The sequence below is a fragment of the Canis lupus genome, chromosome 19 (genome assembly GCF_003254725.2).
Source record: "Canis lupus dingo isolate Sandy chromosome 19, ASM325472v2, whole genome shotgun sequence".
NCBI classification, from domain to species: domain Eukaryota; kingdom Metazoa; phylum Chordata; class Mammalia; order Carnivora; family Canidae; genus Canis; species Canis lupus.
Window position 1 is genome coordinate 20,662,640 of NC_064261.1, and position 18,333 is coordinate 20,680,972.

The 18,333-nt window shown below is 40.6% G+C and overlaps 1 pseudogene; it reads left to right on the forward strand.

The window, feature by feature from the left end:
• LOC125753055 (ubiquitin thioesterase OTUB1-like) lies at positions 1 to 7,958 on the forward strand (annotated as a pseudogene).
• The last annotated feature ends 10,375 nt before the right edge of the window (positions 7,959 to 18,333 follow it).

Below are 18,333 nucleotides of genomic sequence, written 5' to 3' on the forward strand. Positions count from 1 at the left end.
GTGCCTCATGGGATGGGCTGTACTGGAAGACACGGCCCCGCAACAGGACCGAAGCCGACAACCGACGTTTTGTCTCTATGAGAACCTCCTGTTAGGCTTCCACGGATCCGGCAACTCAGAGTCAGAAATGGATCCTGCTCTATCCCCCCGGACTGAAGAGATGAGATTAAAGAGTGCTATGATGTCTACTCTGTCACAAAAAGGTGACTTTTTGTCACCTCCACAAAAGCACTCCTACATCCGCAAGACCAGGCGCGAGCAAACTGTTTCTACGGAGCTTCGGGATTCTCCCACCTGGAGGCGCTGCCGGATGACAGCGAGGAATTGCAGCGCTTTGAGGCTGTGTCTGCCAAGGGCCAAGAGGCCCTGGTGTCCAGGGCTTCCCTGAGGCCACAATCGAGGATTTCCACAGCACGTTCGTGGGCCTGATGGAGCGGGTGGAGAAGCAGACCTCTGTAGCTGACCTGCTGGCCTCCTTCCACGGCCACAGCACCTCGGACTACCTGGTGGTGTACCTGCGGCTGCTCACCTCCGGCTCCCTGCAGTGCCAGAGCAAGTTCTTCAGCACTTCCTGGAGGGCGGGCGGACAGTCCAGGAGTTCTGTCAGCAGGAGGTGGAGCCCACGTGCAAGGAGAGCGACCACATTCACTCCACCGCACTGGCCCAGGCCCTGAGCGTCTCCGTCCAGGTGGAGCACGTGGACCGCGCGAGGGCGGCACCACCAACCCGCACACCTTCCCCGAGGGCTCTGAGCCCAAGGTGTACCTTCTCTGCCGGCCTGGGCACTACCATATCCTCTACAAACAGGGCTGGCCCCGGCCTCCCGCTGCCCTGTCTGCCCTCCCCTCTGCCAGGCGCTAGACATGTGCAGAAGTTTTTTGTGGTTATAAATGGTCATATTTCACTCCCTCCTCCACCTTCCCCCTCACGCAACCTTCCACATTTTATTAAAGGAGATGCTGGTGGTGAAAATAAAGTAGTGAAGTGTCAGTAGTGAAGACCGGGCTCCTTTTGGTCTAAGAAACAGAACTGCGGAAGTGTCCGTGCCCTGTAGCCATGTGCCCTGGCTTCTCCATCCCTTCATTCATTCATCCTCTAAACTCTTAACCAAGGAGAAGATGCTTTAAGTGAGTCTTCAGTGCTTATAGTTAAGACCATGCAGACCATGGCCAAAGTGACCTTTGGTTTCTCAGATTTTCTCTACTTTTTACTGCCTTCAGCTTCTGCATACGTATTTTTCAAAAGACTAAATTGTTGACTATATGGCCAACAAGAAAGTAGCTACAGGGCCTCTGGAGATTTCTTTGAAGATTCCTGGATCCTGTTTTCCTAGATCCAGTGACATCGTTCACTAGGTTGTTATCGGGTACTATTCTGGAACAGAAATTCTCATTTTACTAGCGTTTATGAATACATTTTTGTTCAGAGTACAGGTATTTAAAGTGTATACTAAACTTGTGAGCCAGTTTCCTGTCTGGTTTAAAACCTGGCGTCTCAAATGTGTGTTTATGATTTTGAATATGTATTGTCCATTGTGCAGATCTGTGGGGGTTTTGGTGTCCTTTTGTAACCATACTTAAAACATCTTGTGTATGAAGGGAAGCTAGTCAATACTTTTAGAAATACTGTAACTATTATAAAGAAATAAGAGTGTGCAGCCCAGGTGGCTCAGCGGTTTAGCACCGCCTTCAGCCCAGGGTGTGTTCCTGGAGACCCGGGATTGAGGCCCATGTCCAGCTCCCTGCATGGAGCCTGCTTCTCCCTCTGCCTATGTCTCTGCCTCTCTCTTTCTCTCTGTGTCTCTCATGAATAAATAAATAAAATCTTAAAACAATAAATAACTGCATTACAATTTCAAATGCATTCTATAAACTCCTATCAATACATCATAAGCTTATCTATAAAAATACTATAGTAAATGAATTAAAGAAACAAAACATTATTTTTAAACACTATGGAAATTTCACTTGTTTACTTTCAAAAAAATTATTTATTTATTAATGACAGAGACACACACACCGAGAGAGAGAGAGAGAGAGAGAGAGAGAGAAGCAGAGACAGAGGCAGGCAGAGAAGCAGGCTCCATGTAGGGAGCCTGACGAGGACCTCGATCCCGGGTCTCCAGGATTACACCCTAGGCTGAAGGCAGCGCTAAACCACTGAGCCACCTGGGCTGCCCACTTGTTCACTTTTTATTTATTAATAGTTTTTCTAGAATATGGAGAAACTTAAATTTAAAACAATTGCTATTTGGCAAAAGTGTATATATTTTAACAATATTTGGGATTTAAATTAATAATTGATTACAAGATAAATTTTGTTTGTTTTTAAAGATTTTATTTATATATTCATGAGAGAAACAAAGAAGAGAGGCAGAGACACAGGCAGAGGGAAAAGCAGGCTCTCTGGGGGGAGTCCTATCAGGACTTGATCCCAGGACTCTGGAGTCACTCCCTGAGCCAAAGGCAGGTGTTCAAACACTGAGCTATGAGTTGCCCCAGAAGATAAAAATTTTTAAGCAAAATGATTGAAAATATTCCTGAATTCTAACAAAAAGAAAGAAGGAAAATAAGTTATAGTGATTCGATACCTTTAAATGGAATTGAAATCAATTGGAATTAAATTATGTGATACATATTTCTTAATCATAACAATGGACTCCTGTACTAGACAGGAGGTAGTTTATCTTATATTTAGTAAGAAGGAAAACCACATTAGTTCTAGCACAGTGAGAAGATATTCATTAAAATAGCTATTTAACACTAAAAAGCCACTTCAAGAGTATGCTGACCCTCTCCCATTCAATTATCATCTTCCATTAGAACACAGGATGAACCTCAAAGATGCAAAATAGGATAAAGTCTATGTACCTGGCAAGTTTCTTAGTTATAAACGACAGAAACCAACTCTGCCTAACTGGAGTCATTGGGATCATTGAAAAGATATCAGGTAACTCACGAATTTATTGACTTGTTGGCAACTCAGCTAAGAAACAGAGGGAGGCTGGGTCAGGGAGAACACAAGCACAGCCAGATGCTGCCCCCGATGCAGCCGCCTCCAGGTCATCTCCACTGAGTCCTTCACCGGTTTCCTCAAACAAGAGCCATCACCTTCCACGTGAAAACTCTCCCACTAAAATCATGCTGTGGGACTCCAACAGCAGTTCTTCTTAGTCCATGAGTCTGAGTTCAGCCTCATATTAGTCCTAATAATTCAGCAGCTGCTGAATTTCATTGTGTTGAGCGGGTCTTCTCCTCAGACTCCAAACTATTTACACTTTCCCCCTGCTGTTTGGGATGCCCCTGTACCCAGGATACCCTCTTCTTCAATGTGTCCCTTGGTGTAACCCCACTTCACAACCCTTCTGCTGAGGGGATTCCATCTACTTTCACAGCTAAGACTCTCTCTCTCTCTTGCCTCCAAGTCTCTAACTCCACCAGCCTCTGAATTCCAGATCCTCACTGCTCTTTCCTTTCTGTCCACTTCAGCATTCACATTCAACATGTTTCGAGGTCAATTTATCATGTTGCTCGATCTTTCTTTTTTCCTTTCTTCTTCCGTGCACTTTCTCTGTAGGCAAGTCCAGCTTCTGCACCCCCCAAGACCTACCTAAACATGAGGCATTTTCAGTTTCTCCATCTCTTTCACCTTACAGGTTCAGATGGTGGCTACAGGGGTTAATTATTATTGTCTCTTCCCTCATTATTCCAGTAGCAGAACTACCCCTGTGCTGTTTCTTTTTTAAATTTTTTTTTATTTATTCATGATAGCCAGAGAGAGAGAGAGAGAGAGAGAGAGAGAGGCAGAGACATAGGCAGAGGGAGAAGCAGGCTCCATGCACTGGGAGCCCGACGTGGGACTCGATCCCAGGTCTCCAGGATCGTGCCCTGGGCCAAAGGCAGGCGCTAAACCGCTGCACCACCCAGGGATCCCCCCTGTGCTGTTTCAACTCTTCAGGCAAGCGCTGACTCTGACTGGAGTGACACATTGAAGAACGGCCACCTCCCACAATGAAGAAATTGGAGTCTTTCCCCACAGAGGTTCACAAGGAAGCTACAGGAAGAAGATTCCTTTCCTTTTTGATTGTAAAGTGGTGGAAACATGAGGCCAGAAGATTCTACAGGCATGTCCCGGTGCCCTATGCCCCACACCCGCCAGTCTACAGTAATAGAAAATAAGGCTGTTGGGTTAGAAGGGAGGGATCAGAGATGGAGAGCAATTGACAGAGCTGGTGTCCCTGCTTCCAGGTGCACTCCTTTCCTACCCATGGTTTAGTTACTGAGATATTATTTCTCTCCTTTTATACTTAGTCAGGATGCCACTACTAGATGAATTTTCCCACCCCTATATTAATTATGTCACAGCTTACTCGGCATCATTCTCCATTACCTGCAGCATAAAGACCTCACTGTGACAGTCAGTCCTACATGATCTGGACCTAACATTTCCCATCTCATCTCCTGCAAGTCTTTCCTCTCCTCTCTTATGTTATAAACTCTGGCCTTTTTTTCATTTGTTATCTCATTGGCCCATTACATTTCTACCCAGCTGAATAGCACAGATTACCTCTTCTCCTGCAGTGAATTAAGCACTGAACAGTGGATCTGCAAGTCCCATGTTGGAGTCTAAATTCCATTTTCTCTGTGTGGAGTCATCGCTCTGCAAGTCTGTTATTTCTCATTTGTGAAATGATACAGTATCTTAGCTTCACTTAAAAAAAAGATTTTCTTTATTTATTTGTGAGAGAACGAGAGAGAGAGAGAGGCAGAGACACAGGCAGAGGTAGAAGCATGCTCCATGCAGGGAGCCTGACATGGGACTTGATCTGGGGTCTCCAGGATCATGCCCTGGGCTGAAGGCAGACACTAAACCTGAGCCACCCAGGTTAACTTTAAATGAGATGTGTTACAATATCTTTGAAGGAATTTTATGCCCATGTAATTTTATTCAGGAGATTCTATTTAACTGGCTGTTGATTTTACTTAATCTGCTGAGTAGCAAGAAAATTATATGGAGACCTTTCATAATATCTGAGATTCACAGAAGCCAAAGAGTGCTTGGTATATTCAATGGGCCAATATAGATATTCAAGTCCTGCATCAGGCTGAGTTGTGCCCCCTTAGCAGTCATCTGAGAGTTTGCTTGTAAAACCAAAGCCACACGGGTGTTTTCCGCTCAGAGGAAACTGGAAAGCAGAGCAGCTGATACCTGGGACTCTGCATTAAATTTGGTCCCACTAGTGATGTCCTGGAAGTCTTGTCCACCCCCCTAGAATCATGGGAGCTTCCTGGCTTTGCTGGACAATCAGGTCCACGTGACCATGAACAACTGTTCAACGTGGACTCTGCAAAATACTCCTCCCTCCGAGGCTCACTCTTTTGAGGCTCTCTTCGACAACTTTACAGTAACTGGTTCTCCTCTACTCCAGGGGAGAAAAGTGGTCCATCTGAAATTTTAAGTTTGAGTTTAGATGAAAATTTTTCATTGTAAATTTCATTGCTCTTCTCCCTCAAATACTCGGCAGAGAAATGACTGCGGGCAAATGGATTGAAACAGATCTTTCATTTCAACACTCCTTACGTTTTTGTGGAAAACTGTTACATATTCTTAGGTAAAGTTGCCAAAGGCTCTGACAAAAATTTTACCACCTCTCGTCTAAGGAAAACGTCTTGCCTATTAAAAAGAACTGTGTCAATTTTTAGCAAACTTATGAAGGCAAATATATTGGAAAACAAAAGGAGTTTTGTCTTTTGTGGGGGTCGATGAACAGAAAAAAGTTTTCAGAGTTAATGACTCAGGCTGAGGATCTCTGAGTCCTGTAGGCTTTGCTTCCACGTGGTAGCAATTGTATTTAAACAATGAAATTGCTTTATAGTATAAGCAAACTATAAACTATAGTTTATAGTATAAGCAAAGGAATTGGGAGTCATAGGGTCTCCCAAGGCTTGGAATCATCCACATAACCCCAGGGAGTCACTTGCAGTGAATGGGGCTCTGCTTAATTATCATCAAAATTGTGATTTGAGAATCATCATAGTGAATTCTGAGGTGGAATTCTAAGGTGTCGCCTAGTTTGATACTGTTTGTCTTTCTGCTGCTTTTGCATCTCATGTTGCAGAAGTCTAGCCTTAGGCTCACAAAGAACACAAGTACTGGCAGAAGGAAATGCTTTGGCAAAGGTTTAGTGGTTTCAGAAATCAGGTCTAGCAACCTGTCATGTGGAATCTTCAAACGTGTCTGTTAGCAAAACTGTGGTATTTTGAAATCACTTGTTGGTTAAATTGGAATCACCCTGAGACAGAAAAGTTCTGGCCAGAGATTGAAGCTCCACTGCTATAAAGGGTCAGTAAGTCAAAGATCTCTATTATTATTACTACTTATGTGCTTTAATTCAACATTTTGACAAATATGTACAGGGCCATTTTCTCTGATCTATCAAGAATTGTCTAACAGGAAATGAACTTCTACTCCTTATCTGGACTCCTTTTAAAGGAAATGCACCCCCAATCTGCTCTTCTCCATTCTGTTCATACATAGCAGGAAGAGTTCACAAGTTGCTTAGTTACCTCTGCTCCATGTAATTAATGCAAGATGTTTATAGCTCAGACGTATCCCTCAGTAGACGTATTTTATGTGGTCTACATTTTTTTATTTTGGCAGTATTGGTATAACAACTTTCTGACCAACATTTGTTTTAAATGAGCAGGTTATATACTTACAGTTTTACAAGTTTGCATTTCAAATTGAATAAGCTTATATAATTTAAATGGTCACAAGTTTTTCCTACCATTAATACATTCCTATGAATAACACATTTAACCCCTTGTCAATAAACTGGGCTGGTTTCCTATATTTACAGTCACCAGAAAATGAGATTGTGGGATAAATTTATCCTTGTCAGATGCTTGATTTGACTGAGGTTGTGGAGCAAGGAAGGCTTAACTGAGTTAAATTTGGAGAGCTGAGTAAATGATTCATAAAGCATACCTTTAATTACAAATTCTAGCACGATGGTTTTCTATCACACAGAAGTCTTCTATTTGTTTTCCTAACATATAGAAATAATCATTGATAAAACATTGAACTTTCTTCTCATTCATTTATGTACACAGCCTAATAATAGTTAATGTCTTCATGAACTTAACTTATATGATCAACAGATTATAATGATTCGTACCACAAGTTTTGAGGGCCTAATATGTATAGACTTTGTGTGAGGCAGTAGTAATATGGGAAAACTTGATTCTTGTCTCATGGAATCAAAGAATGAATCTCACGGGCACAGGAAAGTGAGCAAAGGAATAGAAATTTATTAAGTAAAGATACAGAGAAAGCTCTCAGAAGTGAGAGGGGTCCCGAAAGGGTTGCCACTGTGGGCTTGTAGGGTTGGTCTTTTATTGAGAGCCTAATCAGGGAACCTAAATCCTTTTAACATATCTATTATCACCATTGAGTAAGGACTAGTATAACATCTTTAATGACTTACTTCCTTTCTAGAGTATGATGATTTTTTCTTGGTCACAAGGAGCTGTGATAACAAGACCCCACCTCTGGCACTTGGGGCAGGGTGGTCTGGCTTATTTAACTCTGGTTTACTTTTATCTACATATTTTTGGGATTTTTGTGAGGTTGAGTCCGGAGGCCCCTACTTAGCCCTGCTGGCCCCATTTGTCTCTAATTCAGTAGATATATACGAATAAATTCTAAATAGTCAAGGATGTTATATTTCAGGAATGTTTAATCATGATTCAATGCGATAAATGTCCTATTATAGGTATATACAAGTTACTACAGAAGAACAGAGATAGTGGAGAAGTGGGTTGAATTTCTGTTGTGGTCTAGGCATTGTACAATCATTTTACATACAAAATCTTATTTAATTTTCACAATATATCTGAGGCTTGTAGAAATAGAGCTGGTAGAAGTCCTGGACTTGGCCACGATTACATAGCTAGAAATGGTGGGGTGAGGATTTCAAGCCAAATTTATCTGATTTCAGACCTCTGTTCTCCCAACCATTGCAAGTTGCCTTATTCTCCCTAAGAAATGAGAGGATAGGAACTGAGGAGAGTCAGAAAAAGATTGAGAAATGGTATGACATTTGGAATGAGAAAATATGCATAAGGCTCACAGGTCTTGTCATTGGGACTGTCTTTTGGGGATAAAGAATTACCACAAGGAAGTTTCAGGAACAAGGTGAACATGTTCAAGAACTGGCAAGCATTTCAGAACAGTTGAAGCTTGAGGAGAAAAACAGAGATTGGCAAGATTTGGTGACATAGAGGTTGAGAAAAAAGCCACAAATTGTTTTCAGTATCAAGCCAAAGAGTTCTGATTTCATTAAAAAGTTAAAGAAGATAATGAATGCTTTGGGATGAGCAATAACAGACCAGATAGCATTTCTACAGGGGATCTTCCTGGTGGCAGTGTGGAGAAGGCAAAGGGATTGAAGTTGCTGAGGTAGAAACTAATTTGTAGTGTTTCAGCCAAGAAATAATGATCACTTGAGTCAAAGATTAACAAAGGTATGCACAGGGAAGGATTGTTGCTATTTTTTTAAAAGATTTTATTTATTTATTCATGAGAAACACAGAGAGAGGAAGAGACCTAGGCAGAGGGAGAAGTAGGCTCCCTACAGGGAGCCCAATGTGGCACTAAATTCCAGGACCCCGGGATCCTGCACTGAGTTGAAGGCAGATGCTCAGGCACTGAGCCACCCAGGCATCCTGATGCTAAAGATTTTAAGGATATAAATATCACAGGCCTTGGATTTGCACATATAAAATGAAGTGGGTTTAAAATTTGCAGAGTAACTCAAAATGGATGAAAGATCTAACTGTGAGACAAGATTCCATCAAAATCCTAGAGGAGAACACAGGCAACACCCTTTTAGAACTTGGCCACAGTAACTTCTTGCAAGATACATCCACGAAGGCAAAAGAAACCAAAGCAAAAATGAACTATTGGGACTTCATCAAGGTAAGAAGCTTTTGCACAGCAAAGGATACAGTCAACAAGACTCAAAGACAACCTACAGAATGGGAGAAGACATTTGCAAAGGACGTATCAGATAAAGTGTTAGTTTCCAAGATCTATAAAGAACTTATTAAACTGAACACCAAAGAAACAAACAATCCAATCATGAAATGGGCAAAAGACATGAACAGAAATCTCACAGAGGAAGACATAGACATGGCCAACATGCACATGAGAAAATGCTCTGCATCACTTGCCATCAGGGAACTACAAATCAAAACCACAATGAGATCCCACCTCACACCATTGAGAATCGGGAAAAATAACAAGGCAGGAAACCACAAATGTGGGAGAGGATGTGGAGAAAGGGGAACCCTCTTGCACTGTTGGTAGGAATGTGAACTGGTGCAGCCACTCTGGAAAACTGTGTGGAGGTTCCTCAAAGAGTTAAAAATAGACCTACCCTACGACCCAGCAATTGCACTGCTGAGGATTTACCCCAAAGATTCAGATGCAATGAAACACCGGGACAGGGCAGCCCGGGTGGCTCAGTGGTTTAGCCCTGCCTTCAGCCCAGGACATGACCCTGGAGACCCGGGATCGAGTTCCACGTCGGGCTCCCTGCATGGAGCCGCTTCTCCCTCTGCCTGTATCTCTGCCTCTCTCTTTTTCTCTGTGTTTCTCATGAATAAATAAATTAAAAAAAAAGAAACACTGGGACACGTGCACCCTGATGTTTCTAGCAGCAATGTCCACAATACCCAAACTGTGGAATGAGCCTCAGTGTCTATCGAAAGATGAATGGATAAAGAAGATGTGGTTTATGTATACAATGGAATATTACTCAGCCATCAGAAAGGACAAATACCCACCATTTGCTTCAACGTGGATGGTACTGGAGGGTATTATGCTGAGTGAAATAAGTCAATCGGAGGACAAGCATTATATGATCTCATTCATTTGGGGAAAATAAAAATAGTGAAAGGGAATAAAGGGGAAAGGAGAAAAAATGAGTGGGAAATGTCAGAAAGGGAGACAGAACATGAAAGACTCCTAACTCTGGGAAATGAATTGCGGGTGGTGGAAGGGGAGGTGGGCAGAGGTGGGGGTGACTGGGTGGCGGGCACTGAGTTGGGCACTGATGGGATGAGCACTGGGTATTATTCTATATGTTGGCAAATTGAACACAAATAAAAAATAAATTTATTTAAAAAATTAAAATAAAAAATAAATGAAAATGGCCAAAAAAATAAATAAAAATAAAATGCTTACCCTGTCATAATATAGCTTATAAAAATATTAAGCTACTTTTTAATAAAATTTATAGCATATCTTAAAAAATAAAATAAAATAAACTTTGCAGAGTGTCCTATCCCTGTCACCTTTTTGTTTGTTCCTTTTTAGTTACTTGATAAATTCTGGCCTCTGCTTTTCAAGCAGTAGTTGAAGGGAAGAATTACCTATGAAAATGGCCTGAAAAATCAAATGTAGTTGTTGTAATTTTAGTCTAAAATAGGAATAAAGGGGAAAGGAGAAAAAATAAGTGGGAAATGTCAGAAAGGGAGACAGAACATGAAAGACTCCTAACTCTGGGATATGAACTAGGGGTAGTGGAAGGGGAGGTGGGCGGGGTGGGGGTGACTAGGTGACGGGCACTGAGGTGTGCACTTGATGGGATGAGACTGGGTGTTATTCTATATGTTGACAAATTGAACACCAATAAAAAATAAATTAATAATAATAATAATAAAATAAAATAGGGATTGCAAGTCATTGCAGATAGAATACAAGCAAATTCAATTTGATCTCTGTCTTTAAATCTGGACGAACCAGAAACTGTCACTTTATAAGTAGAAAGAAGTACTCCTAAACTGCCTTTTGTGTCCTGCGGCAACCTACCTCTTTCTATATGTGGGTACTATCAGGCATAGAGTGTAAAAGAATATCACACATGCACAAAAATATGCATAGAACCATAAGGTCTACCTCATATGGAAGAAACACATAATCCAACTTGTTTCTTCTTTCATCCCTCCTTTAAAACATGACTCCTTCACTTCCATCTGGAGCATTTTATGAAGCAACTTCCTAGAATGTGCAGAAGGTCAGATCAAGTTTTCCTAAATCTGTGGGCTGCTTGGAGAGAATTTCAGTAAGTAAAGGCAATAAATTAAATTCAAAATGGAATTGAAGTTGATAGATAAAAACATAAAGTTTTCAGCATATGCAGGGTGGCAACAGTATGAAATGAACAGCTAAGCTGTGAACAAATGCCCAGTTGTTTCTAAATACATTATTTAGATTTATGTTTTGCTTTCTATTTGTCAAGTGTTGAGATAACTGTGAAAACCACTGCAGCCCCCAAACATTTTGGAAATGTAATTTCAGTAGGAAAGTTAAAATCTAGGTATGACCATTATTAGCCTACAGGCACAGTCATTAGCTACAATGATATCAGTAATATTCACTTTTATGGGCATCACTGGGTTAATTGTGTAGACACGGCATTTTATTCACATTGCAGTAGTATGTGGATGGAAGTCCCAAGATTCATACCCTTTAAAAATTATCATTAATCTGGGGGAATGCAGTCTTCCCAATTATCTTCTACAATTATACACTACTACTAGTGTTTTGACTGACTTGTACAGAAATTATCTTTTGCAATTCACGAATGGCAGGAGAGATCATGGGTGTTTCCTACATTTCTAACATTGTAGATTTAACTTTATGCCACCATAGTTACAGAGTTGAAATTTCATGGTAATCTTGAGTCAAAATATCTATTACTTTCTTCCTATCTTTTCCTACTTAAAGATGCATTTGCCTCTAAGTGAATGTTGATATCTCACAGGTAAAATAATGGACTATGATGCAACACATCTTATTTTCTTCATGTGTTTGTTCTGATATATACCTTCCAGAAGACAGAATTTAAGTAAGTCTAATTATGTTTTTTTATCATTTTGCACCTTTAAAATGTCACTGAACACACCTGTCATTGCCACCTCCAGCTAAATGACAGCATCCAGCCCTTTGGAAACATATGTGAGCTTATGCTGAAAAGCTTATTCCGAGCTCAGAGAAACCATGGAGTATTAAAAATATATTGTACTTCACATGCTTATAAAAGTCATATCCACTTCTAGAGACCACTGGTTTCACTTTTCTTTTTTTTAAATATTATTTATTTATTTACTCATAGAGACACAGAGAGAATGAGAGGCAGAGACACAGGCAGAGGTAGAAGCAGGCTCCATGCAGAGAGCCCGACGTGGGACTCGATCCAGGGTCTCCAGGATCACGCCCTGGGCTGCAGGAGACACTAAACCACTGTACCACCGGAGCTGCCCTGGTTTCACTTTTCCTCCCATTTGATATTATCTCACATCTGTGGAAATATGAGTGGAAGATCACCTAACTTGGCAATAGAAAATTGTGGAACTCTTTATGGAATATTCAACATGAAAATCAAATAATTGGTCTTAGGGGAAACTCCAAATAGAATAGGAGTTCCTGGGAGGATATGAGCTAAAGGAACCATTTTAAAGATACTGCACATATTTCTCTTTGTGAAATGGGGTTGGCACCTAATAATGAAAATGGCACCATCTACATTTCTCTGTAAATAAGTTTGAAATTCTATATTTACAATAAATACAGTATCTTTAACATTTTGTCCCTTCTTTAAGCTCCAAAATATAGTCATAGTTCCTTGTGAATCACTGATGGAAAAGAAGATTCTCTATATCCCCTAAGGTATTAATGTAGATATATATACAAAGTAAGGGAAAAATAGCCTTTCATGTGCAACTACACTCACTGTCATTCCAATGTGTCCACAGTCTGCAGGGAAATGTACCTATATAATAAGGGAGCACGGTCTGGACAAGAGGTTTTGGTTCAGGTTCTCTGGAAGGTGGAATATATCCTACTGATTACTTTTGACCAGTATCTTCCCCTGACCTACAATCTGTATTTCTTTTTATGATCAGAACTGTTTTAAGATTTAAATGTATTCTTTTTTTTAATTTATTTTTTATTGGTGTTCAATTTACTAACATACAGAATAACCCCCAGTGCCTGTCACCCATTCACTCCCACCCCCCCGCCCTCCTCCCCTTCTACCACCCCTAGTTCGTTTCCCAGAGTTAGCAGTCTTTACGTTCTGTCTCCCTTTCTGATATTTCCCACACATTTCTTCTCCCTTCCCTTATATTCCCTTTCACTATTATTTATATTCCCCAAATGAATGAGAACATATAATGTTTGTCCTTCTCTGACTGACTTACTTCACTCAGCATAATACCCTCCAGTTCCATCCACGTTGAAGCAAATGGTGGGTATTTGTCATTTCTAATAGCTGAGTAATATTCCATTGTATACATAAACCACATCTTCTTTATCCATTCATCTTTCGTTGGACACCAAGGCGCCTTCCACAGTTTGGCTATCGTGGCCATTGCTGCTATAAACATCGGGGTGCAGGTGTCCCGGCGTTTCATTGCATTTGTATCTTTGGGGTAAATCCCCAACAGTGCAATTGCTGGGTCGTAGGGCAGGTATATTTTTAACTGTTTGAGGAACCTCCACACAGTTTTCCAGAGTGGCTGCACCAGTTCACATTCCCACCAACAGTGTATGAGGGTTCCCTTTTCTCCGCATCCTCTCCAACATGAGGAAGACACAAAGAGATGGAAAAATATTCCATGCTCATGGATCGGCAGAATTAATATTGTGAAAATGTCAATGTTACCCAGGGCAATATACACGTTTAATGCAATCCCTATCAAAATACCATGGACTTTCTTCAGAGAGTTAGAACAAATTATTTTAAGATTTGTGTGGAATCAGAAAAGACCCCGAATAGCCAGGGGAATTTTAAAAAAGAAAACCATATCTGGGGGCATCACAATGCCAGATTTCAGGTTGTACTACAAAGCTGTGGTCATCAAGACAGTGTGGTACTGGCACAAAAACAGACACATAGATCAGTGGAACAGAATAGAGAATCCAGAAGTGGACCCTGAACTTTATGGTCAACTAATATTCGATAAAGGAGGAAAGACTATCCATTGGAAGAAAGACAGTCTCTTCAATAAATGGTGCTTGGAAAATTGGACATCCACATGCAGAAGAATGAAAATGTATTCTTTAAAAAAATAAATGTATTCTTTAGATATTGCTAAGTAAGAAAGAAGTTGTATTTACCCAAAACAGGAATTCTAACATTTCTTCTGTGCTTAGCACCAATTTTTTCAGTAGTACCAATTTCTGGCTAAGAAGGGAAAATGTGCATGCATGTGCCCGCGCGTGCGTGTGTGTGTGTTAAAGTTTATTTTCACCAGCCCTCCACAAGATGTTTGCAAGTAGAATCACACTTGAATCGACTTGAAATGTAACTAAATTTGGTTGTATCCAGACCTCATGAAATGAAATGTAATGTCATTGCTACACAAAAGTAGTAGGTGAGGAAAGGGCAATTCTGGGATGCCTGAGTGGATCAGCAGTTGAACATCTGCCTTTGGCTCTGGGCATAATCCTAGAGACCTAGGGTTGAATCCTAAGTCAGGCTCCCCACATGGAGCTTTCTTCTCCCTCTGCCTGTGTCTCTGCCTCTGTGTGTGTGTGTGTGTGTCTCATGAATAAATAATTAAAAATGTTTTAAAAAAGGAAAGGACAATTCTAGCCAGGGCAAAGGTCTATGGTGTGGGACAGTTTGGGCAGGGGACTCCCATTCCCACAGATGAGGTCCAGGGCTGCAAAGGGTCAGTGGAGGAAAAGAGGGGTAAGTGACAGAGACCCTATACTCCCCATGCTGAGTGATGTGGTCAAAACTTTATGAGTCTGTCCATTCCCAAAGAGAGAATGTATGAGAGTAAGGGCCTATGAAAAATGGCCACACCTCTATGGGACCAGGGCAAGGCAGTCTTCCTTCTCTTGAACAAAGAGGTAAGGAAAGTGAAGAGTAACGCTTTCTCTGAGCTTCCTTTCCCACCAACCAACAATATAGCCCTTCCTCCTAGCTTCTTCTTCTGCTGTTAAAACGTGGCTACTTTAAAAAAAAATTTAAATAGGCAAATATTCATATTATACTATAATATCAAGCAAGGTGACCTTCTTCAAAACGTGTTGTCAATCACAGATACTGTCTGGGTTTAAGTTTACTACATTAAATGCAAATTAGTCTTAAAAGTACCAGCATTCTAATTTAGTAAACTTTTTCTATTTAGTAGTAGATTGCTAAGGAGTATTTTCAATATGGATATTATGGATAAAACAGGCAAAGCTTTGGGAGTAGATCTGAAATCTTAGAGCAGAGGAACATACTTCTGAGCTGAATACAATCTATAGGTATTCTTGTTTTTTGCTGCCATGCTATATACAGTAGAACTTAAGCTTATACACCAAAGCAGTCTCAAAACACCTTTGAAAGGAGAACCTTAAAAGAAAGAAAGAAAGAAAGAAAGAAAGAAAGAAAGAAAGAAAGAAAGAAAGAAAGGAGAACCTTGCAGTTGCCTGCAGGCATTTATTTAGCCATTTTACGTGCTTAAAAAAATCTACACAATGTCTTTGAAGGACTATGAATGGGTGGTAAGCCCTCCAGCCACTTAACACTGAATACCAGCCATATTTAGGACAAAGTCTTTGTATTTTTGTATCAATAGTTAGGAGGACTTCAACAGGCAAATCTGAGGGGACACAATTCAGCCCATAGCAGCTATCATGAAGTGAATGGATATGGAGCAGAGTTGGGTTGAAATCCGAAAGAACAGTTACAAAGGCAGTGAGCAAAGCAAATGAGAACTCTTGTGAATGGATCTTGGATCTTGGTATTTGGACAAAGTAGCATAGAAATGTAAGTGGATTTGAGAGATGTTGCAGAATGCAAATTTGCAAAAATTGGTGATTGTTTGAATAGATGGGTCAGGGAGAAGGACGAGCCAAGGATGTTCCTCTAAGCTCCCAGAATAGATCACTGTGAATATTGGCACTATTTACAATATGAAGAATTGAGGAACAGTCTGAAGATGATTTCTCTTTTGAAAGTGATGATTTTAAATGTCTGAAGACTATCCAGGTGAATGTGACCAGGAAAATCAGGTTAAAATTTTAGCCAGAAACCACAGAGTTATATACTTAGCTTGTTTATTTCCTGTATTTCTTCCTTATAATAAGCATGTATAGTCCCTATCTTTCTTCCCTAAAATTAGCATGTAGGTTATATAATTGTTTTAATGAGTGTTGTGTTAGCTGCATACCACAGGTTGTGATATTCAACAAATTCACACAGAGCACCCACAAGAGGGCCTAAGGATGAGGGGAAGTCTGCAATATTAAATGGGTTTGTAATGGAATCTCAGAGAGAAGGAGAAATTTTAGGGAAGACTTGAAGATGGCGAGGTAATTCACCAAAGGTATTTCTTGAAGATTTCTAGGCAAAAGGAAGAGTAGAGCCTAAGTTTTAAGGAATCAGGAATGCATGCCTGATTCATTCTAGGACCAACAGAGAGGCTGGAGGCTGAGTGAGCAATGGAGAGTATCCAGATAGGAAACTGGAAATGTGTTAGAGGTGACTGGGAGAGCCTTAGAGACCATCCTACAGCTTTTCTTCTGAATGAAGTGGGAAGGCACTACAGCATTTTAACAAGAGGTGACATATTCCAGCTTGCCACAGAAGGGGTCAAGTCAGCTGCAATAGTTGAAAATAGACACAGTGGGTCATGGCAAACCTGTTAGAAGGAAATGTGCAGAAGATGGCTTATGCCAGGGCAACTACAGCGCAGGTGGCTAGAAGTGGTTTTTTTCTGAGATGTCATTTTTAAAGATAGAGTCCTCAGGATTTCCTCACAAACTGGGTGTAGGTTTAAAAGCCAGAGGAGACAAGAATGACTCTGAGTCTTTTGGCCTGAGACACTATAGACAGGGAAACTTATGGCTGGAGCAACTCTAGCAGGGGGAAATTAGGTGCTCACTTTTAGCCACATTGTGTTTGAGATGTTTATTAATCATTCACGTGTTTATGCTGAGTGGGCAGTTGAATGAAGTATATGGTTTCAGGATAAAGATCTGGAGATTTAAAATTAAAATCTGTGAAATTAATTTGTATTGTGGTCAGAGAATGTCATCTTTGTTTTATTGATATTTGAGGATTACTGACATACTCGTTTTATTTTCTAGTATGTGATCATTTTGAAAATGTCCCATTCATGCTAGGGAAGAATGCATATCCTTTATTGGGTGTTCACCTTGATATCTTTACCAATTTTTAACCTACTTGAATTGTGAATAAAATAAATGGGTGCAAGGAGAGGCTAATGACAATTAGAATATTTAATCTTGGATGAGCCAGAGTAAGTGTTAGAAAAATAAATATACTAGTGTTTTGTTTTATTTTGTTTTTTGATCCATATTTGGTGTGTATCTCTTTGCACTCCCTTATTTCCAGTTTCCAGTTTTAGGTTGCTTTGAACATCTCTCCAATAAGAAAAATATATCAGATTTTTTTTTAATTTATTTTTTATTGGTGTTCAATTTACTAACATACAGAATAACCCCCAGTGCCTGTCACCCATTCACTCCCACCCCCCGCCCTCCTCCCCTTCTACCACCCCTAGTTCGTTTCCCAGAGTTAGCAGTCTTTACGTTCTGTCTCCCTTTCTGATATTTCCCACACATTTCTTCCCCCTTCCCTTATATTCCCTTTCACTATTATTTATATTCCCCAAATGAATGAGAACATATAATGTTTGTCCTTCTCCGACTGACTTACTTCACTCAGCATAATACCCTCCAGTTCCATCCACGTTGAAGCAAATGGTGGGTATTTGTCATTTCTAATAGCTGAGTAATATTCCATTGTATACATAAACCACATCTTCTTTATCCATTCATCTTTCGTTGGACACCAAGGCTCCTTCCACAGTTTGGCTATCGTGGCCATTGCTGCTATAAACATCGGGGTGCAGGTGTCCCGGCGTTTCATTGCATTTGTATCTTTGGGGTAAATCCCCAACAGTGCAATTGCTGGGTCGTAGGGCAGGTATATTTTTAACTGTTTGAGGAACCTCCACACAGTTTTCCAGAGTGGCTGCACCAGTTCACATTCCCACCAACAGTGTATGAGGGTTCCCTTTTCTCCGCATCCTCTCCAACATTTGTTGTTTCCTGCCTTGTTAATTTTCCCCATTCTCACTGGCGTGAGGTGGTATCTCATTGTGGTTTTGATTTGTATTTCCCTGATGGCAAGTGATGCAGAGCATTTTCTCATGTGCATGTTGGCCATGTCTATGTCTTCCTCTGTGAGATTTCTGTTCATGTCTTTTGCCCATTTCATGATTGGATTGTTTGTTTCTT